Source organism: Schistocerca cancellata, unplaced genomic scaffold, assembly GCF_023864275.1.
Source record: "Schistocerca cancellata isolate TAMUIC-IGC-003103 unplaced genomic scaffold, iqSchCanc2.1 HiC_scaffold_626, whole genome shotgun sequence".
Lineage (NCBI taxonomy): Eukaryota > Metazoa > Arthropoda > Insecta > Orthoptera > Acrididae > Schistocerca > Schistocerca cancellata.
The window spans coordinates 1-21,814 of NW_026046637.1; the positions used below are offsets into that span (position 1 = coordinate 1).

General features: G+C 53.9%; 66 non-coding genes across 66 annotated transcripts; 22 read left to right on the top strand and 44 right to left on the bottom strand.

Annotated features, from left to right (window-relative positions):
- The first annotated feature begins 182 nt into the window (after window positions 1–182).
- Trnap-agg (transfer RNA proline (anticodon AGG)) lies at window positions 183–254 on the top strand. Its single transcript has one exon. It is a non-coding gene; the product is annotated as a tRNA-Pro (tRNA).
- A 196-nt stretch (window positions 255–450) lies between these two features.
- On the bottom strand, window positions 451–523 carry Trnav-aac (transfer RNA valine (anticodon AAC)). The gene has a single exon. It is a non-coding gene; the product is annotated as a tRNA-Val (tRNA).
- Window positions 524–681: 158 nt separating this feature from the next.
- Window positions 682–754, bottom strand: Trnav-cac (transfer RNA valine (anticodon CAC)). The gene has a single exon. It is a non-coding gene; the product is annotated as a tRNA-Val (tRNA).
- A 400-nt stretch (window positions 755–1,154) lies between these two features.
- Trnap-agg (transfer RNA proline (anticodon AGG)) lies at window positions 1,155–1,226 on the top strand. Its single transcript has one exon. It is a non-coding gene; the product is annotated as a tRNA-Pro (tRNA).
- A 194-nt stretch (window positions 1,227–1,420) lies between these two features.
- Trnav-aac (transfer RNA valine (anticodon AAC)) lies at window positions 1,421–1,493 on the bottom strand. The gene has a single exon. It is a non-coding gene; the product is annotated as a tRNA-Val (tRNA).
- A 157-nt stretch (window positions 1,494–1,650) lies between these two features.
- On the bottom strand, window positions 1,651–1,731 carry Trnav-cac (transfer RNA valine (anticodon CAC)). Its single transcript has one exon. It is a non-coding gene; the product is annotated as a tRNA-Val (tRNA).
- Window positions 1,732–2,123: 392 nt separating this feature from the next.
- On the top strand, window positions 2,124–2,195 carry Trnap-agg (transfer RNA proline (anticodon AGG)). The gene has a single exon. It is a non-coding gene; the product is annotated as a tRNA-Pro (tRNA).
- Window positions 2,196–2,389: 194 nt separating this feature from the next.
- Window positions 2,390–2,462, bottom strand: Trnav-aac (transfer RNA valine (anticodon AAC)). The gene has a single exon. It is a non-coding gene; the product is annotated as a tRNA-Val (tRNA).
- Window positions 2,463–2,620: 158 nt separating this feature from the next.
- Trnav-cac (transfer RNA valine (anticodon CAC)) lies at window positions 2,621–2,693 on the bottom strand. Its single transcript has one exon. It is a non-coding gene; the product is annotated as a tRNA-Val (tRNA).
- Window positions 2,694–3,360: 667 nt separating this feature from the next.
- On the bottom strand, window positions 3,361–3,433 carry Trnav-aac (transfer RNA valine (anticodon AAC)). The gene has a single exon. It is a non-coding gene; the product is annotated as a tRNA-Val (tRNA).
- Window positions 3,434–3,591: 158 nt separating this feature from the next.
- On the bottom strand, window positions 3,592–3,664 carry Trnav-cac (transfer RNA valine (anticodon CAC)). The gene has a single exon. It is a non-coding gene; the product is annotated as a tRNA-Val (tRNA).
- A 402-nt stretch (window positions 3,665–4,066) lies between these two features.
- Window positions 4,067–4,138, top strand: Trnap-agg (transfer RNA proline (anticodon AGG)). Its single transcript has one exon. It is a non-coding gene; the product is annotated as a tRNA-Pro (tRNA).
- Window positions 4,139–4,332: 194 nt separating this feature from the next.
- Window positions 4,333–4,405, bottom strand: Trnav-aac (transfer RNA valine (anticodon AAC)). The gene has a single exon. It is a non-coding gene; the product is annotated as a tRNA-Val (tRNA).
- A 158-nt stretch (window positions 4,406–4,563) lies between these two features.
- Window positions 4,564–4,636, bottom strand: Trnav-cac (transfer RNA valine (anticodon CAC)). The gene has a single exon. It is a non-coding gene; the product is annotated as a tRNA-Val (tRNA).
- A 401-nt stretch (window positions 4,637–5,037) lies between these two features.
- Trnap-agg (transfer RNA proline (anticodon AGG)) lies at window positions 5,038–5,109 on the top strand. Its single transcript has one exon. It is a non-coding gene; the product is annotated as a tRNA-Pro (tRNA).
- Window positions 5,110–5,303: 194 nt separating this feature from the next.
- On the bottom strand, window positions 5,304–5,376 carry Trnav-aac (transfer RNA valine (anticodon AAC)). The gene has a single exon. It is a non-coding gene; the product is annotated as a tRNA-Val (tRNA).
- Window positions 5,377–5,534: 158 nt separating this feature from the next.
- Window positions 5,535–5,607, bottom strand: Trnav-cac (transfer RNA valine (anticodon CAC)). The gene has a single exon. It is a non-coding gene; the product is annotated as a tRNA-Val (tRNA).
- Window positions 5,608–6,009: 402 nt separating this feature from the next.
- Trnap-agg (transfer RNA proline (anticodon AGG)) lies at window positions 6,010–6,081 on the top strand. The gene has a single exon. It is a non-coding gene; the product is annotated as a tRNA-Pro (tRNA).
- A 194-nt stretch (window positions 6,082–6,275) lies between these two features.
- Trnav-aac (transfer RNA valine (anticodon AAC)) lies at window positions 6,276–6,348 on the bottom strand. The gene has a single exon. It is a non-coding gene; the product is annotated as a tRNA-Val (tRNA).
- A 158-nt stretch (window positions 6,349–6,506) lies between these two features.
- Window positions 6,507–6,579, bottom strand: Trnav-cac (transfer RNA valine (anticodon CAC)). Its single transcript has one exon. It is a non-coding gene; the product is annotated as a tRNA-Val (tRNA).
- A 402-nt stretch (window positions 6,580–6,981) lies between these two features.
- On the top strand, window positions 6,982–7,053 carry Trnap-agg (transfer RNA proline (anticodon AGG)). Its single transcript has one exon. It is a non-coding gene; the product is annotated as a tRNA-Pro (tRNA).
- Window positions 7,054–7,247: 194 nt separating this feature from the next.
- Trnav-aac (transfer RNA valine (anticodon AAC)) lies at window positions 7,248–7,320 on the bottom strand. The gene has a single exon. It is a non-coding gene; the product is annotated as a tRNA-Val (tRNA).
- A 158-nt stretch (window positions 7,321–7,478) lies between these two features.
- On the bottom strand, window positions 7,479–7,551 carry Trnav-cac (transfer RNA valine (anticodon CAC)). Its single transcript has one exon. It is a non-coding gene; the product is annotated as a tRNA-Val (tRNA).
- Window positions 7,552–7,953: 402 nt separating this feature from the next.
- Trnap-agg (transfer RNA proline (anticodon AGG)) lies at window positions 7,954–8,025 on the top strand. Its single transcript has one exon. It is a non-coding gene; the product is annotated as a tRNA-Pro (tRNA).
- A 194-nt stretch (window positions 8,026–8,219) lies between these two features.
- Window positions 8,220–8,292, bottom strand: Trnav-aac (transfer RNA valine (anticodon AAC)). The gene has a single exon. It is a non-coding gene; the product is annotated as a tRNA-Val (tRNA).
- A 158-nt stretch (window positions 8,293–8,450) lies between these two features.
- Trnav-cac (transfer RNA valine (anticodon CAC)) lies at window positions 8,451–8,523 on the bottom strand. Its single transcript has one exon. It is a non-coding gene; the product is annotated as a tRNA-Val (tRNA).
- Window positions 8,524–8,925: 402 nt separating this feature from the next.
- Window positions 8,926–8,997, top strand: Trnap-agg (transfer RNA proline (anticodon AGG)). Its single transcript has one exon. It is a non-coding gene; the product is annotated as a tRNA-Pro (tRNA).
- A 194-nt stretch (window positions 8,998–9,191) lies between these two features.
- Window positions 9,192–9,264, bottom strand: Trnav-aac (transfer RNA valine (anticodon AAC)). Its single transcript has one exon. It is a non-coding gene; the product is annotated as a tRNA-Val (tRNA).
- A 158-nt stretch (window positions 9,265–9,422) lies between these two features.
- On the bottom strand, window positions 9,423–9,495 carry Trnav-cac (transfer RNA valine (anticodon CAC)). Its single transcript has one exon. It is a non-coding gene; the product is annotated as a tRNA-Val (tRNA).
- Window positions 9,496–9,897: 402 nt separating this feature from the next.
- On the top strand, window positions 9,898–9,969 carry Trnap-agg (transfer RNA proline (anticodon AGG)). Its single transcript has one exon. It is a non-coding gene; the product is annotated as a tRNA-Pro (tRNA).
- A 194-nt stretch (window positions 9,970–10,163) lies between these two features.
- Trnav-aac (transfer RNA valine (anticodon AAC)) lies at window positions 10,164–10,236 on the bottom strand. Its single transcript has one exon. It is a non-coding gene; the product is annotated as a tRNA-Val (tRNA).
- A 158-nt stretch (window positions 10,237–10,394) lies between these two features.
- Window positions 10,395–10,467, bottom strand: Trnav-cac (transfer RNA valine (anticodon CAC)). The gene has a single exon. It is a non-coding gene; the product is annotated as a tRNA-Val (tRNA).
- Window positions 10,468–10,869: 402 nt separating this feature from the next.
- Trnap-agg (transfer RNA proline (anticodon AGG)) lies at window positions 10,870–10,941 on the top strand. Its single transcript has one exon. It is a non-coding gene; the product is annotated as a tRNA-Pro (tRNA).
- Window positions 10,942–11,135: 194 nt separating this feature from the next.
- Window positions 11,136–11,208, bottom strand: Trnav-aac (transfer RNA valine (anticodon AAC)). The gene has a single exon. It is a non-coding gene; the product is annotated as a tRNA-Val (tRNA).
- Window positions 11,209–11,366: 158 nt separating this feature from the next.
- Window positions 11,367–11,439, bottom strand: Trnav-cac (transfer RNA valine (anticodon CAC)). Its single transcript has one exon. It is a non-coding gene; the product is annotated as a tRNA-Val (tRNA).
- Window positions 11,440–11,841: 402 nt separating this feature from the next.
- Window positions 11,842–11,913, top strand: Trnap-agg (transfer RNA proline (anticodon AGG)). Its single transcript has one exon. It is a non-coding gene; the product is annotated as a tRNA-Pro (tRNA).
- Window positions 11,914–12,107: 194 nt separating this feature from the next.
- Trnav-aac (transfer RNA valine (anticodon AAC)) lies at window positions 12,108–12,180 on the bottom strand. Its single transcript has one exon. It is a non-coding gene; the product is annotated as a tRNA-Val (tRNA).
- A 158-nt stretch (window positions 12,181–12,338) lies between these two features.
- Trnav-cac (transfer RNA valine (anticodon CAC)) lies at window positions 12,339–12,411 on the bottom strand. The gene has a single exon. It is a non-coding gene; the product is annotated as a tRNA-Val (tRNA).
- Window positions 12,412–12,813: 402 nt separating this feature from the next.
- Trnap-agg (transfer RNA proline (anticodon AGG)) lies at window positions 12,814–12,885 on the top strand. Its single transcript has one exon. It is a non-coding gene; the product is annotated as a tRNA-Pro (tRNA).
- A 194-nt stretch (window positions 12,886–13,079) lies between these two features.
- On the bottom strand, window positions 13,080–13,152 carry Trnav-aac (transfer RNA valine (anticodon AAC)). The gene has a single exon. It is a non-coding gene; the product is annotated as a tRNA-Val (tRNA).
- A 158-nt stretch (window positions 13,153–13,310) lies between these two features.
- Window positions 13,311–13,383, bottom strand: Trnav-cac (transfer RNA valine (anticodon CAC)). The gene has a single exon. It is a non-coding gene; the product is annotated as a tRNA-Val (tRNA).
- Window positions 13,384–13,785: 402 nt separating this feature from the next.
- Window positions 13,786–13,857, top strand: Trnap-agg (transfer RNA proline (anticodon AGG)). Its single transcript has one exon. It is a non-coding gene; the product is annotated as a tRNA-Pro (tRNA).
- A 194-nt stretch (window positions 13,858–14,051) lies between these two features.
- Window positions 14,052–14,124, bottom strand: Trnav-aac (transfer RNA valine (anticodon AAC)). Its single transcript has one exon. It is a non-coding gene; the product is annotated as a tRNA-Val (tRNA).
- Window positions 14,125–14,282: 158 nt separating this feature from the next.
- On the bottom strand, window positions 14,283–14,355 carry Trnav-cac (transfer RNA valine (anticodon CAC)). The gene has a single exon. It is a non-coding gene; the product is annotated as a tRNA-Val (tRNA).
- A 402-nt stretch (window positions 14,356–14,757) lies between these two features.
- Window positions 14,758–14,829, top strand: Trnap-agg (transfer RNA proline (anticodon AGG)). Its single transcript has one exon. It is a non-coding gene; the product is annotated as a tRNA-Pro (tRNA).
- Window positions 14,830–15,023: 194 nt separating this feature from the next.
- On the bottom strand, window positions 15,024–15,096 carry Trnav-aac (transfer RNA valine (anticodon AAC)). Its single transcript has one exon. It is a non-coding gene; the product is annotated as a tRNA-Val (tRNA).
- Window positions 15,097–15,254: 158 nt separating this feature from the next.
- Trnav-cac (transfer RNA valine (anticodon CAC)) lies at window positions 15,255–15,327 on the bottom strand. The gene has a single exon. It is a non-coding gene; the product is annotated as a tRNA-Val (tRNA).
- Window positions 15,328–15,729: 402 nt separating this feature from the next.
- On the top strand, window positions 15,730–15,801 carry Trnap-agg (transfer RNA proline (anticodon AGG)). The gene has a single exon. It is a non-coding gene; the product is annotated as a tRNA-Pro (tRNA).
- Window positions 15,802–15,995: 194 nt separating this feature from the next.
- Trnav-aac (transfer RNA valine (anticodon AAC)) lies at window positions 15,996–16,068 on the bottom strand. The gene has a single exon. It is a non-coding gene; the product is annotated as a tRNA-Val (tRNA).
- Window positions 16,069–16,226: 158 nt separating this feature from the next.
- On the bottom strand, window positions 16,227–16,299 carry Trnav-cac (transfer RNA valine (anticodon CAC)). The gene has a single exon. It is a non-coding gene; the product is annotated as a tRNA-Val (tRNA).
- Window positions 16,300–16,701: 402 nt separating this feature from the next.
- On the top strand, window positions 16,702–16,773 carry Trnap-agg (transfer RNA proline (anticodon AGG)). The gene has a single exon. It is a non-coding gene; the product is annotated as a tRNA-Pro (tRNA).
- A 194-nt stretch (window positions 16,774–16,967) lies between these two features.
- On the bottom strand, window positions 16,968–17,040 carry Trnav-aac (transfer RNA valine (anticodon AAC)). The gene has a single exon. It is a non-coding gene; the product is annotated as a tRNA-Val (tRNA).
- A 158-nt stretch (window positions 17,041–17,198) lies between these two features.
- On the bottom strand, window positions 17,199–17,271 carry Trnav-cac (transfer RNA valine (anticodon CAC)). The gene has a single exon. It is a non-coding gene; the product is annotated as a tRNA-Val (tRNA).
- Window positions 17,272–17,673: 402 nt separating this feature from the next.
- On the top strand, window positions 17,674–17,745 carry Trnap-agg (transfer RNA proline (anticodon AGG)). The gene has a single exon. It is a non-coding gene; the product is annotated as a tRNA-Pro (tRNA).
- A 194-nt stretch (window positions 17,746–17,939) lies between these two features.
- Window positions 17,940–18,012, bottom strand: Trnav-aac (transfer RNA valine (anticodon AAC)). The gene has a single exon. It is a non-coding gene; the product is annotated as a tRNA-Val (tRNA).
- A 158-nt stretch (window positions 18,013–18,170) lies between these two features.
- On the bottom strand, window positions 18,171–18,243 carry Trnav-cac (transfer RNA valine (anticodon CAC)). Its single transcript has one exon. It is a non-coding gene; the product is annotated as a tRNA-Val (tRNA).
- Window positions 18,244–18,645: 402 nt separating this feature from the next.
- Window positions 18,646–18,717, top strand: Trnap-agg (transfer RNA proline (anticodon AGG)). Its single transcript has one exon. It is a non-coding gene; the product is annotated as a tRNA-Pro (tRNA).
- Window positions 18,718–18,911: 194 nt separating this feature from the next.
- On the bottom strand, window positions 18,912–18,984 carry Trnav-aac (transfer RNA valine (anticodon AAC)). The gene has a single exon. It is a non-coding gene; the product is annotated as a tRNA-Val (tRNA).
- Window positions 18,985–19,142: 158 nt separating this feature from the next.
- Trnav-cac (transfer RNA valine (anticodon CAC)) lies at window positions 19,143–19,215 on the bottom strand. The gene has a single exon. It is a non-coding gene; the product is annotated as a tRNA-Val (tRNA).
- A 402-nt stretch (window positions 19,216–19,617) lies between these two features.
- Trnas-aga (transfer RNA serine (anticodon AGA)) lies at window positions 19,618–19,689 on the top strand. The gene has a single exon. It is a non-coding gene; the product is annotated as a tRNA-Ser (tRNA).
- A 194-nt stretch (window positions 19,690–19,883) lies between these two features.
- Window positions 19,884–19,956, bottom strand: Trnav-aac (transfer RNA valine (anticodon AAC)). The gene has a single exon. It is a non-coding gene; the product is annotated as a tRNA-Val (tRNA).
- Window positions 19,957–20,114: 158 nt separating this feature from the next.
- Trnav-cac (transfer RNA valine (anticodon CAC)) lies at window positions 20,115–20,187 on the bottom strand. The gene has a single exon. It is a non-coding gene; the product is annotated as a tRNA-Val (tRNA).
- A 402-nt stretch (window positions 20,188–20,589) lies between these two features.
- On the top strand, window positions 20,590–20,661 carry Trnap-agg (transfer RNA proline (anticodon AGG)). Its single transcript has one exon. It is a non-coding gene; the product is annotated as a tRNA-Pro (tRNA).
- A 194-nt stretch (window positions 20,662–20,855) lies between these two features.
- Window positions 20,856–20,928, bottom strand: Trnav-aac (transfer RNA valine (anticodon AAC)). The gene has a single exon. It is a non-coding gene; the product is annotated as a tRNA-Val (tRNA).
- Window positions 20,929–21,086: 158 nt separating this feature from the next.
- Window positions 21,087–21,159, bottom strand: Trnav-cac (transfer RNA valine (anticodon CAC)). Its single transcript has one exon. It is a non-coding gene; the product is annotated as a tRNA-Val (tRNA).
- A 402-nt stretch (window positions 21,160–21,561) lies between these two features.
- Window positions 21,562–21,633, top strand: Trnap-agg (transfer RNA proline (anticodon AGG)). Its single transcript has one exon. It is a non-coding gene; the product is annotated as a tRNA-Pro (tRNA).
- The last annotated feature ends 181 nt before the right edge of the window (window positions 21,634–21,814 follow it).

Sequence of the window (21,814 nt, forward strand, 5' to 3'; positions counted from 1 at the left end):
TCACCTCCTTAGCAGCAGGCAGTGCGCGCCCAGCGGCAGCTCTACATGAGGGTACCAATAGCCCAGGAAGGCCGCCGAGCGCGGGAATTCGCGCCGCCTCATCCCGCCAGCCTACACGAGACTTCCAGAGCACCCTGGAAGACATCGAGGGACTGGAGTAACTGGCATTCGCCGTGCCACAGGGCTCGTTGGTCTAGGGGTATGATTCCTGCTTAGGGTGCAGGAGGTCCCGGGTTCAAATCCCGGACGAGCCCTAGCGTTTTTGTGCAAAACTGATCGCACGTCAGTGGCTGAGTCAGCGCAAAAAGCTCGCCGCCAATATCAAATGAATTTCTTATTTGATGTGAGCAATTGACACTCTGATCCGACGCGTGAAGGCGGTTACGAAGGTTTCGGGTACAGATGGTAGCAGATGCATGTTAGTAAGTCTCGCTTAAAGTGATGAAAAAGTGTTTCCGCCCGGGATCGAACCGGGGACCTTCTGCGTGTTAGGCAGACGTGATAACCGCTACACCACGGAAACTGCTTATGTGCACCTTACTTCACAGACAACTTGTAGTGATGTTGCCATCGTAACTAAAAAATTCAATAAATGTGGTACTTGCAAAACGAAGGGACATGCAGCAGATCCACACACGACGAGGCTCACTGGAGTACAATACGACATAGGCAGGAAAATACTGTTCCCGCCCGGGATCGAACCGGGGACCTTCTGCGTGTGAAGCAGACGTGATAACCGCTACACTACGGAAACGACGGACACGCTCAGTCCATCCTTGTGCACTCGAATACGCCTCAGCCTTTCTCTCGTCCGCGCATGCACACACCATAGTTCTTTGACAGCCTGAAACCATCGCAGCCGAGGGCTCAAGAAGTCTTCGGGGTGCTCGAGAGGGTGTCTGCCGTAGCACCCCTAACGAGATAGCGGCGTTTCGCGCAGTCGTTATTGCAAGTCACATCAGCAAAAACAATCACCTCCTTAGCAGCAGGCAGTGCGCGCCCAGCGGCAGCTCTACATGAGGGTACCAATAGCCCAGGAAGGCCGCCGAGCGCGGGAATTCGCGCCGCCTCCATCCCGCCAGCCTACACGAGACTTCCAGAGCACCCTGGAAGACATCGAGGGACTGGAGTAACTGGCATTCGCCGTGCCACAGGGCTCGTTGGTCTAGGGGTATGATTCCTGCTTAGGGTGCAGGAGGTCCCGGGTTCAAATCCCGGACGAGCCCTAGCGTTTTGTGCAAACTGATCGCACGTCAGTGGCTGAGTCAGCGCAAAAAGCTCGCCGCCAATATCAAATGAATTTCTTATTTGATGTGAGCAATTGACACTCTGATCCGACGCGTGAAGGCGGTTACGAAGGTTTCGGGTACAGATGGTAGCAGATGCATGTTAGTAAGTCTCGCTTAAAGTGATGAAAAAGTGTTTCCGCCCGGGATCGAACCGGGGACCTTCTGCGTGTTAGGCAGACGTGATAACCGCTACACCACGGAAACTGCTTATGTGCACCTTACTTCACAGACAACTTGTAGTGATGTTGCCATCGTAACTAAAAAATTCAATAAATGTGGTACTTGCAAAACGAAGGGACATGCAGCAGATCCACACACGACGAGGCTCACTGGAGTACAATACGACATAGGCAGGAAAATACTGTCCCGCCCGGGATCGAACCGGGGACCTTCTGCGTGTGAAGCAGACGTGATAACCGCTACACTACGGAAACGACGGACACGCTCAGTCCATCCTTGTGCACTCGAATACGCCTCAGCCTTTCTCTCGTCCGCGCATGCACACACCATAGTTCTTTTGACAGCCTGAAACCCATCGCAGCCGAGGGCTCAAGAAGTCTTCGGGGTGCTCGAGAGGGTGTCTGCCGTAGCACCCCTAACGAGATAGCGGCGTTTCGCGCAGTCGTTATTGCAAGTCACATCAGCAAAAACAATCACCTCCTTAGCAGCAGCAGTGCGCGCCCAGCGGCAGCTCTACATGAGGGTACCAATAGCCCAGGAAGGCCGCCGAGCGCGGGAATTCGCGCCGCCTCCATCCCGCCAGCCTACACGAGACTTCCAGAGCACCCTGGAAGACATCGAGGGACTGGAGTAACTGGCATTCGCCGTGCACAGGGCTCGTTGGTCTAGGGGTATGATTCCTGCTTAGGGTGCAGGAGGTCCCGGGTTCAAATCCCGGACGAGCCCTAGCGTTTTGTGCAAACTGATCGCACGTCAGTGGCTGAGTCAGCGCAAAAAGCTCGCCGCCAATATCAAATGAATTTCTTATTTGATGTGAGCAATTGACACTCTGATCCGACGCGTGAAGGCGGTTACGAAGGTTTCGGGTACAGATGGTAGCAGATGCATGTTAGTAAGTCTCGCTTAAAGTGATGAAAAAGTGTTTCCGCCCGGGATCGAACCGGGGACCTTCTGCGTGTTAGGCAGACGTGATAACCGCTACACCACGGAAACTGCTTATGTGCACCTTACTTCACAGACAACTTGTAGTGATGTTGCCATCGTAACTAAAAAATTCAATAAATGTGGTACTTGCAAAACGAAGGGACATGCAGCAGATCCACACACGACGAGGCTCACTGGAGTACAATACGACATAGGCAGGAAAATACTGTTCCCGCCCGGGATCGAACCGGGGACCTTCTGCGTGTGAAGCAGACGTGATAACCGCTACACTACGGAAACGACGGACACGCTCAGTCCATCCTTGTGCACTCGAATACGCCTCAGCCTTTCTCTCGTCCGCGCATGCACACACCATAGTTCTTTTGACAGCCTGAAACCCATCGCAGCCGAGGGCTCAAGAAGTCTTCGGGGTGCTCGAGAGGGTGTCTGCCGTAGCACCCCTAACGAGATAGCGGCGTTTCGCGCAGTCGTTATTGCAAGTCACATCAGCAAAAACAATCACCTCCTTAGCAGCAGGCAGTGCGCGCCCAGCGGCAGCTCTACATGAGGGTACCAATAGCCCAGGAAGGCCGCCGAGCGCGGGAATTCGCGCCGCCTCCATCCCGCCAGCCTACACGAGACTTCCAGAGCACCCTGGAAGACATCGAGGGACTGGAGTAACTGGCATTCGCCGTGCCACAGGGCTCGTTGGTCTAGGGGTATGATTCCTGCTTAGGGTGCAGGAGGTCCCGGGTTCAAATCCGGACGAGCCCTAGCGTTTTGTGCAAACTGATCGCACGTCAGTGGCTGAGTCAGCGCAAAAAGCTCGCCGCCAATATCAAATGAATTTCTTATTTGATGTGAGCAATTGACACTCTGATCCGACGCGTGAAGGCGGTTACGAAGGTTTCGGGTACAGATGGTAGCAGATGCATGTTAGTAAGTCTCGCTTAAAGTGATGAAAAAGTGTTTCCGCCCGGGATCGAACCGGGGACCTTCTGCGTGTTAGGCAGACGTGATAACCGCTACACCACGGAAACTGCTTATGTGCACCTTACTTCACAGACAACTTGTAGTGATGTTGCCATCGTAACTAAAAAATTCAATAAATGTGGTACTTGCAAAACGAAGGGACATGCAGCAGATCCACACACGACGAGGCTCACTGGAGTACAATACGACATAGGCAGGAAAATACTGTTCCCGCCCGGGATCGAACCGGGGACCTTCTGCGTGTGAAGCAGACGTGATAACCGCTACACTACGGAAACGACGGACACGCTCAGTCCATCCTTGTGCACTCGAATACGCCTCAGCCTTTCTCTCGTCCGCGCATGCACACACCATAGTTCTTTTGACAGCCTGAAACCCATCGCAGCCGAGGGCTCAAGAAGTCTTCGGGGTGCTCGAGAGGGTGTCTGCCGTAGCACCCCTAACGAGATAGCGGCGTTTCGCGCAGTCGTTATTGCAAGTCACATCAGCAAAAACAATCACCTCCTTAGCAGCAGGCAGTGCGCGCCCAGCGGCAGCTCTACATGAGGGTACCAATAGCCCAGGAAGGCCGCCGAGCGCGGGAATTCGCGCCGCCTCCATCCCGCCAGCCTACACGAGACTTCCAGAGCACCCTGGAAGACATCGAGGGACTGGAGTAACTGGCATTCGCCGTGCCACAGGGCTCGTTGGTCTAGGGGTATGATTCCTGCTTAGGGTGCAGGAGGTCCCGGGTTCAAATCCCGGACGAGCCCTAGCGTTTTGTGCAAACTGATCGCACGTCAGTGGCTGAGTCAGCGCAAAAAGCTCGCCGCCAATATCAAATGAATTTCTTATTTGATGTGAGCAATTGACACTCTGATCCGACGCGTGAAGGCGGTTACGAAGGTTTCGGGTACAGATGGTAGCAGATGCATGTTAGTAAGTCTCGCTTAAAGTGATGAAAAAGTGTTTCCGCCCGGGATCGAACCGGGGACCTTCTGCGTGTTAGGCAGACGTGATAACCGCTACACCACGGAAACTGCTTATGTGCACCTTACTTCACAGACAACTTGTAGTGATGTTGCCATCGTAACTAAAAAATTCAATAAATGTGGTACTTGCAAAACGAAGGGACATGCAGCAGATCCACACACGACGAGGCTCACTGGAGTACAATACGACATAGGCAGGAAAATACTGTTCCCGCCCGGGATCGAACCGGGGACCTTCTGCGTGTGAAGCAGACGTGATAACCGCTACACTACGGAAACGACGGACACGCTCAGTCCATCCTTGTGCACTCGAATACGCCTCAGCCTTTCTCTCGTCCGCGCATGCACACACATAGTTCTTTTGACAGCCTGAAACCCATCGCAGCCGAGGGCTCAAGAAGTCTTCGGGGTGCTCGAGAGGGTGTCTGCCGTAGCACCCCTAACGAGATAGCGGCGTTTCGCGCAGTCGTTATTGCAAGTCACATCAGCAAAAACAATCACCTCCTTAGCAGCAGGCAGTGCGCGCCCAGCGGCAGCTCTACATGAGGGTACCAATAGCCCAGGAAGGCCGCCGAGCGCGGGAATTCGCGCCGCCTCCATCCCGCCAGCCTACACGAGACTTCCAGAGCACCCTGGAAGACATCGAGGGACTGGAGTAACTGGCATTCGCCGTGCCACAGGGCTCGTTGGTCTAGGGGTATGATTCCTGCTTAGGGTGCAGGAGGTCCCGGGTTCAAATCCCGGACGAGCCCTAGCGTTTTGTGCAAACTGATCGCACGTCAGTGGCTGAGTCAGCGCAAAAAGCTCGCCGCCAATATCAAATGAATTTCTTATTTGATGTGAGCAATTGACACTCTGATCCGACGCGTGAAGGCGGTTACGAAGGTTTCGGGTACAGATGGTAGCAGATGCATGTTAGTAAGTCTCGCTTAAAGTGATGAAAAAGTGTTTCCGCCCGGGATCGAACCGGGGACCTTCTGCGTGTTAGGCAGACGTGATAACCGCTACACCACGGAAACTGCTTATGTGCACCTTACTTCACAGACAACTTGTAGTGATGTTGCCATCGTAACTAAAAAATTCAATAAATGTGGTACTTGCAAAACGAAGGGACATGCAGCAGATCCACACACGACGAGGCTCACTGGAGTACAATACGACATAGGCAGGAAAATACTGTTCCCGCCCGGGATCGAACCGGGGACCTTCTGCGTGTGAAGCAGACGTGATAACCGCTACACTACGGAAACGACGGACACGCTCAGTCCATCCTTGTGCACTCGAATACGCCTCAGCCTTTCTCTCGTCCGCGCATGCACACACCATAGTTCTTTTGACAGCCTGAAACCCATCGCAGCCGAGGGCTCAAGAAGTCTTCGGGGTGCTCGAGAGGGTGTCTGCCGTAGCACCCCTAACGAGATAGCGGCGTTTCGCGCAGTCGTTATTGCAAGTCACATCAGCAAAAACAATCACCTCCTTAGCAGCAGGCAGTGCGCGCCCAGCGGCAGCTCTACATGAGGGTACCAATAGCCCAGGAAGGCCGCCGAGCGCGGGAATTCGCGCCGCCTCCATCCCGCCAGCCTACACGAGACTTCCAGAGCACCCTGGAAGACATCGAGGGACTGGAGTAACTGGCATTCGCCGTGCCACAGGGCTCGTTGGTCTAGGGGTATGATTCCTGCTTAGGGTGCAGGAGGTCCCGGGTTCAAATCCCGGACGAGCCCTAGCGTTTTGTGCAAACTGATCGCACGTCAGTGGCTGAGTCAGCGCAAAAAGCTCGCCGCCAATATCAAATGAATTTCTTATTTGATGTGAGCAATTGACACTCTGATCCGACGCGTGAAGGCGGTTACGAAGGTTTCGGGTACAGATGGTAGCAGATGCATGTTAGTAAGTCTCGCTTAAAGTGATGAAAAAGTGTTTCCGCCCGGGATCGAACCGGGGACCTTCTGCGTGTTAGGCAGACGTGATAACCGCTACACCACGGAAACTGCTTATGTGCACCTTACTTCACAGACAACTTGTAGTGATGTTGCCATCGTAACTAAAAAATTCAATAAATGTGGTACTTGCAAAACGAAGGGACATGCAGCAGATCCACACACGACGAGGCTCACTGGAGTACAATACGACATAGGCAGGAAAATACTGTTCCCGCCCGGGATCGAACCGGGGACCTTCTGCGTGTGAAGCAGACGTGATAACCGCTACACTACGGAAACGACGGACACGCTCAGTCCATCCTTGTGCACTCGAATACGCCTCAGCCTTTCTCTCGTCCGCGCATGCACACACCATAGTTCTTTTGACAGCCTGAAACCCATCGCAGCCGAGGGCTCAAGAAGTCTTCGGGGTGCTCGAGAGGGTGTCTGCCGTAGCACCCCTAACGAGATAGCGGCGTTTCGCGCAGTCGTTATTGCAAGTCACATCAGCAAAAACAATCACCTCCTTAGCAGCAGGCAGTGCGCGCCCAGCGGCAGCTCTACATGAGGGTACCAATAGCCCAGGAAGGCCGCCGAGCGCGGGAATTCGCGCCGCCTCCATCCCGCCAGCCTACACGAGACTTCCAGAGCACCCTGGAAGACATCGAGGGACTGGAGTAACTGGCATTCGCCGTGCCACAGGGCTCGTTGGTCTAGGGGTATGATTCCTGCTTAGGGTGCAGGAGGTCCCGGGTTCAAATCCCGGACGAGCCCTAGCGTTTTGTGCAAACTGATCGCACGTCAGTGGCTGAGTCAGCGCAAAAAGCTCGCCGCCAATATCAAATGAATTTCTTATTTGATGTGAGCAATTGACACTCTGATCCGACGCGTGAAGGCGGTTACGAAGGTTTCGGGTACAGATGGTAGCAGATGCATGTTAGTAAGTCTCGCTTAAAGTGATGAAAAAGTGTTTCCGCCCGGGATCGAACCGGGGACCTTCTGCGTGTTAGGCAGACGTGATAACCGCTACACCACGGAAACTGCTTATGTGCACCTTACTTCACAGACAACTTGTAGTGATGTTGCCATCGTAACTAAAAAATTCAATAAATGTGGTACTTGCAAAACGAAGGGACATGCAGCAGATCCACACACGACGAGGCTCACTGGAGTACAATACGACATAGGCAGGAAAATACTGTTCCCGCCCGGGATCGAACCGGGGACCTTCTGCGTGTGAAGCAGACGTGATAACCGCTACACTACGGAAACGACGGACACGCTCAGTCCATCCTTGTGCACTCGAATACGCCTCAGCCTTTCTCTCGTCCGCGCATGCACACACCATAGTTCTTTTGACAGCCTGAAACCCATCGCAGCCGAGGGCTCAAGAAGTCTTCGGGGTGCTCGAGAGGGTGTCTGCCGTAGCACCCCTAACGAGATAGCGGCGTTTCGCGCAGTCGTTATTGCAAGTCACATCAGCAAAAACAATCACCTCCTTAGCAGCAGGCAGTGCGCGCCCAGCGGCAGCTCTACATGAGGGTACCAATAGCCCAGGAAGGCCGCCGACCGCGGGAATTCGCGCCGCCTCCATCCCGCCAGCCTACACGAGACTTCCAGAGCACCCTGGAAGACATCGAGGGACTGGAGTAACTGGCATTCGCCGTGCCACAGGGCTCGTTGGTCTAGGGGTATGATTCCTGCTTAGGGTGCAGGAGGTCCCGGGTTCAAATCCCGGACGAGCCCTAGCGTTTTGTGCAAACTGATCGCACGTCAGTGGCTGAGTCAGCGCAAAAAGCTCGCCGCCAATATCAAATGAATTTCTTATTTGATGTGAGCAATTGACACTCTGATCCGACGCGTGAAGGCGGTTACGAAGGTTTCGGGTACAGATGGTAGCAGATGCATGTTAGTAAGTCTCGCTTAAAGTGATGAAAAAGTGTTTCCGCCCGGGATCGAACCGGGGACCTTCTGCGTGTTAGGCAGACGTGATAACCGCTACACCACGGAAACTGCTTATGTGCACCTTACTTCACAGACAACTTGTAGTGATGTTGCCATCGTAACTAAAAAATTCAATAAATGTGGTACTTGCAAAACGAAGGGACATGCAGCAGATCCACACACGACGAGGCTCACTGGAGTACAATACGACATAGGCAGGAAAATACTGTTCCCGCCCGGGATCGAACCGGGGACCTTCTGCGTGTGAAGCAGACGTGATAACCGCTACACTACGGAAACGACGGACACGCTCAGTCCATCCTTGTGCACTCGAATACGCCTCAGCCTTTCTCTCGTCCGCGCATGCACACACCATAGTTCTTTTGACAGCCTGAAACCCATCGCAGCCGAGGGCTCAAGAAGTCTTCGGGGTGCTCGAGAGGGTGTCTGCCGTAGCACCCCTAACGAGATAGCGGCGTTTCGCGCAGTCGTTATTGCAAGTCACATCAGCAAAAACAATCACCTCCTTAGCAGCAGGCAGTGCGCGCCCAGCGGCAGCTCTACATGAGGGTACCAATAGCCCAGGAAGGCCGCCGAGCGCGGGAATTCGCGCCGCCTCCATCCCGCCAGCCTACACGAGACTTCCAGAGCACCCTGGAAGACATCGAGGGACTGGAGTAACTGGCATTCGCCGTGCCACAGGGCTCGTTGGTCTAGGGGTATGATTCCTGCTTAGGGTGCAGGAGGTCCCGGGTTCAAATCCCGGACGAGCCCTAGCGTTTTGTGCAAACTGATCGCACGTCAGTGGCTGAGTCAGCGCAAAAAGCTCGCCGCCAATATCAAATGAATTTCTTATTTGATGTGAGCAATTGACACTCTGATCCGACGCGTGAAGGCGGTTACGAAGGTTTCGGGTACAGATGGTAGCAGATGCATGTTAGTAAGTCTCGCTTAAAGTGATGAAAAAGTGTTTCCGCCCGGGATCGAACCGGGGACCTTCTGCGTGTTAGGCAGACGTGATAACCGCTACACCACGGAAACTGCTTATGTGCACCTTACTTCACAGACAACTTGTAGTGATGTTGCCATCGTAACTAAAAAATTCAATAAATGTGGTACTTGCAAAACGAAGGGACATGCAGCAGATCCACACACGACGAGGCTCACTGGAGTACAATACGACATAGGCAGGAAAATACTGTTCCCGCCCGGGATCGAACCGGGGACCTTCTGCGTGTGAAGCAGACGTGATAACCGCTACACTACGGAAACGACGGACACGCTCAGTCCATCCTTGTGCACTCGAATACGCCTCAGCCTTTCTCTCGTCCGCGCATGCACACACCATAGTTCTTTTGACAGCCTGAAACCCATCGCAGCCGAGGGCTCAAGAAGTCTTCGGGGTGCTCGAGAGGGTGTCTGCCGTAGCACCCCTAACGAGATAGCGGCGTTTCGCGCAGTCGTTATTGCAAGTCACATCAGCAAAAACAATCACCTCCTTAGCAGCAGGCAGTGCGCGCCCAGCGGCAGCTCTACATGAGGGTACCAATAGCCCAGGAAGGCCGCCGAGCGCGGGAATTCGCGCCGCCTCCATCCCGCCAGCCTACACGAGACTTCCAGAGCACCCTGGAAGACATCGAGGGACTGGAGTAACTGGCATTCGCCGTGCCACAGGGCTCGTTGGTCTAGGGGTATGATTCCTGCTTAGGGTGCAGGAGGTCCCGGGTTCAAATCCCGGACGAGCCCTAGCGTTTTGTGCAAACTGATCGCACGTCAGTGGCTGAGTCAGCGCAAAAAGCTCGCCGCCAATATCAAATGAATTTCTTATTTGATGTGAGCAATTGACACTCTGATCCGACGCGTGAAGGCGGTTACGAAGGTTTCGGGTACAGATGGTAGCAGATGCATGTTAGTAAGTCTCGCTTAAAGTGATGAAAAAGTGTTTCCGCCCGGGATCGAACCGGGGACCTTCTGCGTGTTAGGCAGACGTGATAACCGCTACACCACGGAAACTGCTTATGTGCACCTTACTTCACAGACAACTTGTAGTGATGTTGCCATCGTAACTAAAAAATTCAATAAATGTGGTACTTGCAAAACGAAGGGACATGCAGCAGATCCACACACGACGAGGCTCACTGGAGTACAATACGACATAGGCAGGAAAATACTGTTCCCGCCCGGGATCGAACCGGGGACCTTCTGCGTGTGAAGCAGACGTGATAACCGCTACACTACGGAAACGACGGACACGCTCAGTCCATCCTTGTGCACTCGAATACGCCTCAGCCTTTCTCTCGTCCGCGCATGCACACACCATAGTTCTTTTGACAGCCTGAAACCCATCGCAGCCGAGGGCTCAAGAAGTCTTCGGGGTGCTCGAGAGGGTGTCTGCCGTAGCACCCCTAACGAGATAGCGGCGTTTCGCGCAGTCGTTATTGCAAGTCACATCAGCAAAAACAATCACCTCCTTAGCAGCAGGCAGTGCGCGCCCAGCGGCAGCTCTACATGAGGGTACCAATAGCCCAGGAAGGCCGCCGACCGCGGGAATTCGCGCCGCCTCCATCCCGCCAGCCTACACGAGACTTCCAGAGCACCCTGGAAGACATCGAGGGACTGGAGTAACTGGCATTCGCCGTGCCACAGGGCTCGTTGGTCTAGGGGTATGATTCCTGCTTAGGGTGCAGGAGGTCCCGGGTTCAAATCCCGGACGAGCCCTAGCGTTTTGTGCAAACTGATCGCACGTCAGTGGCTGAGTCAGCGCAAAAAGCTCGCCGCCAATATCAAATGAATTTCTTATTTGATGTGAGCAATTGACACTCTGATCCGACGCGTGAAGGCGGTTACGAAGGTTTCGGGTACAGATGGTAGCAGATGCATGTTAGTAAGTCTCGCTTAAAGTGATGAAAAAGTGTTTCCGCCCGGGATCGAACCGGGGACCTTCTGCGTGTTAGGCAGACGTGATAACCGCTACACCACGGAAACTGCTTATGTGCACCTTACTTCACAGACAACTTGTAGTGATGTTGCCATCGTAACTAAAAAATTCAATAAATGTGGTACTTGCAAAACGAAGGGACATGCAGCAGATCCACACACGACGAGGCTCACTGGAGTACAATACGACATAGGCAGGAAAATACTGTTCCCGCCCGGGATCGAACCGGGGACCTTCTGCGTGTGAAGCAGACGTGATAACCGCTACACTACGGAAACGACGGACACGCTCAGTCCATCCTTGTGCACTCGAATACGCCTCAGCCTTTCTCTCGTCCGCGCATGCACACACCATAGTTCTTTTGACAGCCTGAAACCCATCGCAGCCGAGGGCTCAAGAAGTCTTCGGGGTGCTCGAGAGGGTGTCTGCCGTAGCACCCCTAACGAGATAGCGGCGTTTCGCGCAGTCGTTATTGCAAGTCACATCAGCAAAAACAATCACCTCCTTAGCAGCAGGCAGTGCGCGCCCAGCGGCAGCTCTACATGAGGGTACCAATAGCCCAGGAAGGCCGCCGAGCGCGGGAATTCGCGCCGCCTCCATCCCGCCAGCCTACACGAGACTTCCAGAGCACCCTGGAAGACATCGAGGGACTGGAGTAACTGGCATTCGCCGTGCCACAGGGCTCGTTGGTCTAGGGGTATGATTCCTGCTTAGGGTGCAGGAGGTCCCGGGTTCAAATCCCGGACGAGCCCTAGCGTTTTGTGCAAACTGATCGCACGTCAGTGGCTGAGTCAGCGCAAAAAGCTCGCCGCCAATATCAAATGAATTTCTTATTTGATGTGAGCAATTGACACTCTGATCCGACGCGTGAAGGCGGTTACGAAGGTTTCGGGTACAGATGGTAGCAGATGCATGTTAGTAAGTCTCGCTTAAAGTGATGAAAAAGTGTTTCCGCCCGGGATCGAACCGGGGACCTTCTGCGTGTTAGGCAGACGTGATAACCGCTACACCACGGAAACTGCTTATGTGCACCTTACTTCACAGACAACTTGTAGTGATGTTGCCATCGTAACTAAAAAATTCAATAAATGTGGTACTTGCAAAACGAAGGGACATGCAGCAGATCCACACACGACGAGGCTCACTGGAGTACAATACGACATAGGCAGGAAAATACTGTTCCCGCCCGGGATCGAACCGGGGACCTTCTGCGTGTGAAGCAGACGTGATAACCGCTACACTACGGAAACGACGGACACGCTCAGTCCATCCTTGTGCACTCGAATACGCCTCAGCCTTTCTCTCGTCCGCGCATGCACACACCATAGTTCTTTTGACAGCCTGAAACCCATCGCAGCCGAGGGCTCAAGAAGTCTTCGGGGTGCTCGAGAGGGTGTCTGCCGTAGCACCCCTAACGAGATAGCGGCGTTTCGCGCAGTCGTTATTGCAAGTCACATCAGCAAAAACAATCACCTCCTTAGCAGCAGGCAGTGCGCGCCCAGCGGCAGCTCTACATGAGGGTACCAATAGCCCAGGAAGGCCGCCGAGCGCGGGAATTCGCGCCGCCTCCATCCCGCCAGCCTACACGAGACTTCCAGAGCACCCTGGAAGACATCGAGGGACTGGAGTAACTGGCATTCGCCGTGCCACAGGGCTCGTTGGTCTAGGGGTATGATTCCTGCTTAGGGTGCAGGAGGTCCCGGGTTCAAATCCCGGACGAGCCCTAGCGTTTTGTGCAAACTGATCGCACGTCAGTGGCTGAGTCAGCGCAAAAAGCTCGCCGCCAATATCAAATGAATTTCTTATTTGATGTGAGCAATTGACACTCTGATCCGACGCGTGAAGGCGGTTACGAAGGTTTCGGGTACAGATGGTAGCAGATGCATGTTAGTAAGTCTCGCTTAAAGTGATGAAAAAGTGTTTCCGCCCGGGATCGAACCGGGGACCTTCTGCGTGTTAGGCAGACGTGATAACCGCTACACCACGGAAACTGCTTATGTGCACCTTACTTCACAGACAACTTGTAGTGATGTTGCCATCGTAACTAAAAAATTCAATAAATGTGGTACTTGCAAAACGAAGGGACATGCAGCAGATCCACACACGACGAGGCTCACTGGAGTACAATACGACATAGGCAGGAAAATACTGTTCCCGCCCGGGATCGAACCGGGGACCTTCTGCGTGTGAAGCAGACGTGATAACCGCTACACTACGGAAACGACGGACACGCTCAGTCCATCCTTGTGCACTCGAATACGCCTCAGCCTTTCTCTCGTCCGCGCATGCACACACCATAGTTCTTTTGACAGCCTGAAACCCATCGCAGCCGAGGGCTCAAGAAGTCTTCGGGGTGCTCGAGAGGGTGTCTGCCGTAGCACCCCTAACGAGATAGCGGCGTTTCGCGCAGTCGTTATTGCAAGTCACATCAGCAAAAACAATCACCTCCTTAGCAGCAGGCAGTGCGCGCCCAGCGGCAGCTCTACATGAGGGTACCAATAGCCCAGGAAGGCCGCCGAGCGCGGGAATTCGCGCCGCCTCCATCCCGCCAGCCTACACGAGACTTCCAGAGCACCCTGGAAGACATCGAGGGACTGGAGTAACTGGCATTCGCCGTGCCACAGGGCTCGTTGGTCTAGGGGTATGATTCCTGCTTAGGGTGCAGGAGGTCCCGGGTTCAAATCCCGGACGAGCCCTAGCGTTTTGTGCAAACTGATCGCACGTCAGTGGCTGAGTCAGCGCAAAAAGCTCGCCGCCAATATCAAATGAATTTCTTATTTGATGTGAGCAATTGACACTCTGATCCGACGCGTGAAGGCGGTTACGAAGGTTTCGGGTACAGATGGTAGCAGATGCATGTTAGTAAGTCTCGCTTAAAGTGATGAAAAAGTGTTTCCGCCCGGGATCGAACCGGGGACCTTCTGCGTGTTAGGCAGACGTGATAACCGCTACACCACGGAAACTGCTTATGTGCACCTTACTTCACAGACAACTTGTAGTGATGTTGCCATCGTAACTAAAAAATTCAATAAATGTGGTACTTGCAAAACGAAGGGACATGCAGCAGATCCACACACGACGAGGCTCACTGGAGTACAATACGACATAGGCAGGAAAATACTGTTCCCGCCCGGGATCGAACCGGGGACCTTCTGCGTGTGAAGCAGACGTGATAACCGCTACACTACGGAAACGACGGACACGCTCAGTCCATCCTTGTGCACTCGAATACGCCTCAGCCTTTCTCTCGTCCGCGCATGCACACACCATAGTTCTTTTGACAGCCTGAAACCCATCGCAGCCGAGGGCTCAAGAAGTCTTCGGGGTGCTCGAGAGGGTGTCTGCCGTAGCACCCCTAACGAGATAGCGGCGTTTCGCGCAGTCGTTATTGCAAGTCACATCAGCAAAAACAATCACCTCCTTAGCAGCAGGCAGTGCGCGCCCAGCGGCAGCTCTACATGAGGGTACCAATAGCCCAGGAAGGCCGCCGAGCGCGGGAATTCGCGCCGCCTCCATCCCGCCAGCCTACACGAGACTTCCAGAGCACCCTGGAAGACATCGAGGGACTGGAGTAACTGGCATTCGCCGTGCCACAGGGCTCGTTGGTCTAGGGGTATGATTCCTGCTTAGGGTGCAGGAGGTCCCGGGTTCAAAACCCGGACGAGCCCTAGCGTTTTGTGCAAACTGATCGCACGTCAGTGGCTGAGTCAGCGCAAAAAGCTCGCCGCCAATATCAAATGAATTTCTTATTTGATGTGAGCAATTGACACTCTGATCCGACGCGTGAAGGCGGTTACGAAGGTTTCGGGTACAGATGGTAGCAGATGCATGTTAGTAAGTCTCGCTTAAAGTGATGAAAAAGTGTTTCCGCCCGGGATCGAACCGGGGACCTTCTGCGTGTTAGGCAGACGTGATAACCGCTACACCACGGAAACTGCTTATGTGCACCCTACTTCACAGACAACTTGTAGTGATGTTGCCATCGTAACTAAAAAATTCAATAAATGTGGTACTTGCAAAACGAAGGGACATGCAGCAGATCCACACACGACGAGGCTCACTGGAGTACAATACGACATAGGCAGGAAAATACTGTTCCCGCCCGGGATCGAACCGGGGACCTTCTGCGTGTGAAGCAGACGTGATAACCGCTACACTACGGAAACGACGGACACGCTCAGTCCATCCTTGTGCACTCGAATACGCCTCAGCCTTTCTCTCGTCCGCGCATGCACACACCATAGTTCTTTTGACAGCCTGAAACCCATCGCAGCCGAGGGCTCAAGAAGTCTTCGGGGTGCTCGAGAGGGTGTCTGCCGTAGCACCCCTAACGAGATAGCGGCGTTTCGCGCAGTCGTTATTGCAAGTCACATCAGCAAAAACAATCACCTCCTTAGCAGCAGGCAGTGCGCGCCCAGCGGCAGCTCTACATGAGGGTACCAATAGCCCAGGAAGGCCGCCGAGCGCGGGAATTCGCGCCGCCTCCATCCCGCCAGCCTACACGAGACTTCCAGAGCACCCTGGAAGACATCGAGGGACTGGAGTAACTGGCATTCGCCGTGCCACAGGGCTCGTTGGTCTAGGGGTATGATTCCTGCTTAGGGTGCAGGAGGTCCCGGGTTCAAATCCCGGACGAGCCCTAGCGTTTTGTGCAAACTGATCGCACGTCAGTGGCTGAGTCAGCGCAAAAAGCTCGCCGCCAATATCAAATGAATTTCTTATTTGATGTGAGCAATTGACACTCTGATCCGACGCGTGAAGGCGGTTACGAAGGTTTCGGGTACAGATGGTAGCAGGTGCATGTTAGTAAGTCTCGCTTAAAGTGATGAAAAAGTGTTTCCGCCCGGGATCGAACCGGGGACCTTCTGCGTGTTAGGCAGACGTGATAACCGCTACACCACGGAAACTGCTTATGTGCACCTTACTTCACAGACAACTTGTAGTGATGTTGCCATCGTAACTAAAAAATTCAATAAATGTGGTACTTGCAAAACGAAGGGACATGCAGCAGATCCACACACGACGAGGCTCACTGGAGTACAATACGACATAGGCAGGAAAATACTGTTCCCGCCCGGGATCGAACCGGGGACCTTCTGCGTGTGAAGCAGACGTGATAACCGCTACACTACGGAAACGACGGACACGCTCAGTCCATCCTTGTGCACTCGAATACGCCTCAGCCTTTCTCTCGTCCGCGCATGCACACACCATAGTTCTTTTGACAGCCTGAAACCCATCGCAGCCGAGGGCTCAAGAAGTCTTCGGGGTGCTCGAGAGGGTGTCTGCCGTAGCACCCCTAACGAGATAGCGGCGTTTCGCGCAGTCGTTATTGCAAGTCACATCAGCAAAAACAATCACCTCCTTAGCAGCAGGCAGTGCGCGCCCAGCGGCAGCTCTACATGAGGGTACCAATAGCCCAGGAAGGCCGCCGAGCGCGGGAATTCGCGCCGCCTCCATCCCGCCAGCCTACACGAGACTTCCAGAGCACCCTGGAAGACATCGAGGGACTGGAGTAACTGGCATTCGCCGTGCCACAGGGCTCGTTGGTCTAGGGGTATGATTCCTGCTTAGGGTGCAGGAGGTCCCGGGTTCAAATCCCGGACGAGCCCTAGCGTTTTGTGCAAACTGATCGCACGTCAGTGGCTGAGTCAGCGCAAAAAGCTCGCCGCCAATATCAAATGAATTTCTTATTTGATGTGAGCAATTGACACTCTGATCCGACGCGTGAAGGCGGTTACGAAGGTTTCGGGTACAGATGGTAGCAGATGCATGTTAGTAAGTCTCGCTTAAAGTGATGAAAAAGTGTTTCCGCCCGGGATCGAACCGGGGACCTTCTGCGTGTTAGGCAGACGTGATAACCGCTACACCACGGAAACTGCTTATGTGCACCCTACTTCACAGACAACTTGTAGTGATGTTGCCATCGTAACTAAAAAATTCAATAAATGTGGTACTTGCAAAACGAAGGGACATGCAGCAGATCCACACACGACGAGGCTCACTGGAGTACAATACGACATAGGCAGGAAAATACTGTTCCCGCCCGGGATCGAACCGGGGACCTTCTGCGTGTGAAGCAGACGTGATAACCGCTACACTACGGAAACGACGGACACGCTCAGTCCATCCTTGTGCACTCGAATACGCCTCAGCCTTTCTCTCGTCCGCGCATGCACACACCATAGTTCTTTTGACAGCCTGAAACCCATCGCAGCCGAGGGCTCAAGAAGTCTTCGGGGTGCTCGAGAGGGTGTCTGCCGTAGCACCCCTAACGAGAAAGCGGCGTTTCGCGCAGTCGTTATTGCAAGTCACATCAGCAAAAACAATCACCTCCTTAGCAGCAGGCAGTGCGCGCCCAGCGGCAGCTCTACATGAGGGTACCAATAGCCCAGGAAGGCCGCCGAGCGCGGGAATTCGCGCCGCCTCCATCCCGCCAGCCTACACGAGACTTCCAGAGCACCCTGGAAGACATCGAGGGACTGGAGTAACTGGCATTCGCCGTGCCACAGGGCTCGTTGGTCTAGGGGTATGATTCCTGCTTAGGGTGCAGGAGGTCCCGGGTTCAAATCCCGGACGAGCCCTAGCGTTTTGTGCAAACTGATCGCACGTCAGTGGCTGAGTCAGCGCAAAAAGCTCGCCGCCAATATCAAATGAATTTCTTATTTGATGTGAGCAATTGACACTCTGATCCGACGCGTGAAGGCGGTTACGAAGGTTTCGGGTACAGATGGTAGCAGATGCATGTTAGTAAGTCTCGCTTAAAGTGATGAAAAAGTGTTTCCGCCCGGGATCGAACCGGGGACCTTCTGCGTGTTAGGCAGACGTGATAACCGCTACACCACGGAAACTGCTTATGTGCACCCTACTTCACAGACAACTTGTAGTGATGTTGCCATCGTAACTAAAAAATTCAATAAATGTGGTACTTGCAAAACGAAGGGACATGCAGCAGATCCACACACGACGAGGCTCACTGGAGTACAATACGACATAGGCAGGAAAATACTGTTCCCGCCCGGGATCGAACCGGGGACCTTCTGCGTGTGAAGCAGACGTGATAACCGCTACACTACGGAAACGACGGACACGCTCAGTCCATCCTTGTGCACTCGAATACGCCTCAGCCTTTCTCTCGTCCGCGCATGCACACACCATAGTTCTTTTGACAGCCTGAAACCCATCGCAGCCGAGGGCTCAAGAAGTCTTCGGGGTGCTCGAGAGGGTGTCTGCCGTAGCACCCCTAACGAGATAGCGGCGTTTCGCGCAGTCGTTATTGCAAGTCACATCAGCAAAAACAATCACCTCCTTAGCAGCAGGCAGTGCGCGCCCAGCGGCAGCTCTACATGAGGGTACCAATAGCCCAGGAAGGCCGCCGAGCGCGGGAATTCGCGCCGCCTCCATCCCGCCAGCCTACACGAGACTTCCAGAGCACCCTGGAAGACATCGAGGGACTGGAGTAACTGGCATTCGCCGTGCCACAGGGCTCGTTGGTCTAGGGGTATGATTCCTGCTTAGGGTGCAGGAGGTCCCGGGTTCAAAACCCGGACGAGCCCTAGCGTTTTGTGCAAACTGATCGCACGTCAGTGGCTGAGTCAGCGCAAAAAGCTCGCCGCCAATATCAAATGAATTTCTTATTTGATGTGAGCAATTGACACTCTGATCCGACGCGTGAAGGCGGTTACGAAGGTTTCGGGTACAGATGGTAGCAGATGCATGTTAGTAAGTCTCGCTTAAAGTGATGAAAAAGTGTTTCCGCCCGGGATCGAACCGGGGACCTTCTGCGTGTTAGGCAGACGTGATAACCGCTACACCACGGAAACTGCTTATGTGCACCCTACTTCACAGACAACTTGTAGTGATGTTGCCATCGTAACTAAAAAATTCAATAAATGTGGTACTTGCAAAACGAAGGGACATGCAGCAGATCCACACACGACGAGGCTCACTGGAGTACAATACGACATAGGCAGGAAAATACTGTTCCCGCCCGGGATCGAACCGGGGACCTTCTGCGTGTGAAGCAGACGTGATAACCGCTACACTACGGAAACGACGGACACGCTCAGTCCATCCTTGTGCACTCGAATACGCCTCAGCCTTTCTCTCGTCCGCGCATGCACACACCATAGTTCTTTTGACAGCCTGAAACCCATCGCAGCCGAGGGCTCAAGAAGTCTTCGGGGTGCTCGAGAGGGTGTCTGCCGTAGCACCCCTAACGAGATAGCGGCGTTTCGCGCAGTCGTTATTGCAAGTCACATCAGCAAAAACAATCACCTCCTTAGCAGCAGGCAGTGCGCGCCCAGCGGCAGCTCTACATGAGGGTACCAATAGCCCAGGAAGGCCGCCGAGCGCGGGAATTCGCGCCGCCTCCATCCCGCCAGCCTACACGAGACTTCCAGAGCACCCTGGAAGACATCGAGGGACTGGAGTAACTGGCATTCGCCGTGCCACAGGGCTCGTTGGTCTAGGGGTATGATTCCTGCTTAGAGTGCAGGAGGTCCCGGGTTCAAATCCCGGACGAGCCCTAGCGTTTTGTGCAAACTGATCGCACGTCAGTGGCTGAGTCAGCGCAAAAAGCTCGCCGCCAATATCAAATGAATTTCTTATTTGATGTGAGCAATTGACACTCTGATCCGACGCGTGAAGGCGGTTACGAAGGTTTCGGGTACAGATGGTAGCAGGTGCATGTTAGTAAGTCTCGCTTAAAGTGATGAAAAAGTGTTTCCGCCCGGGATCGAACCGGGGACCTTCTGCGTGTTAGGCAGACGTGATAACCGCTACACCACGGAAACTGCTTATGTGCACCTTACTTCACAGACAACTTGTAGTGATGTTGCCATCGTAACTAAAAAATTCAATAAATGTGGTACTTGCAAAACGAAGGGACATGCAGCAGATCCACACACGACGAGGCTCACTGGAGTACAATACGACATAGGCAGGAAAATACTGTTCCCGCCCGGGATCGAACCGGGGACCTTCTGCGTGTGAAGCAGACGTGATAACCGCTACACTACGGAAACGACGGACACGCTCAGTCCATCCTTGTGCACTCGAATACGCCTCAGCCTTTCTCTCGTCCGCGCATGCACACACCATAGTTCTTTTGACAGCCTGAAACCCATCGCAGCCGAGGGCTCAAGAAGTCTTCGGGGTGCTCGAGAGGGTGTCTGCCGTAGCACCCCTAACGAGATAGCGGCGTTTCGCGCAGTCGTTATTGCAAGTCACATCAGCAAAAACAATCACCTCCTTAGCAGCAGGCAGTGCGCGCCCAGCGGCAGCTCTACATGAGGGTACCAATAGCCCAGGAAGGCCGCCGAGCGCGGGAATTCGCGCCGCCTCCATCCCGCCAGCCTACACGAGACTTCCAGAGCACCCTGGAAGACATCGAGGGACTGGAGTAACTGGCATTCGCCGTGCCACAGGGCTCGTTGGTCTAGGGGTATGATTCCTGCTTAGGGTGCAGGAGGTCCCGGGTTCAAATCCCGGACGAGCCCTAGCGTTTTGTGCAAACTGATCGCACGTCAGTGGCTGAGTCAGCGCAAAAAGCTCGCCGCCAATATCAAATGAATTTCTTATTTGATGTGAGCAATTGACACTCTGATCCGACGCGTGAAGGCGGTTACGAAGGTTTCGGGTACAGATGGTAGCAGATGCATGTTAGTAAGTCTCGCTTAAAGTGATGAAAAAGTGTTTCCGCCCGGGATCGAACCGGGGACCTTCTGCGTGTTAGGCAGACGTGATAACCGCTACACCACGGAAACTGCTTATGTGCACCCTACTTCACAGACAACTTGTAGTGATGTTGCCATCGTAACTAAAAAATTCAATAAATGTGGTACTTGCAAAACGAAGGGACATGCAGCAGATCCACACACGACGAGGCTCACTGGAGTACAATACGACATAGGCAGGAAAATACTGTTCCCGCCCGGGATCGAACCGGGGACCTTCTGCGTGTGAAGCAGACGTGATAACCGCTACACTACGGAAACGACGGACACGCTCAGTCCATCCTTGTGCACTCGAATACGCCTCAGCCTTTCTCTCGTCCGCGCATGCACACACCATAGTTCTTTTGACAGCCTGAAACCCATCGCAGCCGAGGGCTCAAGAAGTCTTCGGGGTGCTCGAGAGGGTGTCTGCCGTAGCACCCCTAACGAGATAGCGGCGTTTCGCGCAGTCGTTATTGCAAGTCACATCAGCAAAAACAATCACCTCCTTAGCAGCAGGCAGTGCGCGCCCAGCGGCAGCTCTACATGAGGGTACCAATAGCCCAGGAAGGCCGCCGAGCGCGGGAATTCGCGCCGCCTCCATCCCGCCAGCCTACACGAGACTTCCAGAGCACCCTGGAAGACATCGAGGGACTGGAGTAACTGGCATTCGCCGTGCCACAGGGCTCGTTGGTCTAGGGGTATGATTCCTGCTTAGGGTGCAGGAGGTCCCGGGTTCAAATCCCGGACGAGCCCTAGCGTTTTGTGCAAACTGATCGCACGTCAGTGGCTGAGTCAGCGCAAAAAGCTCGCCGCCAATATCAAATGAATTTCTTATTTGATGTGAGCAATTGACACTCTGATCCGACGCGTGAAGGCGGTTACGAAGGTTTCGGGTACAGATGGTAGCAGATGCATGTTAGTAAGTCTCGCTTAA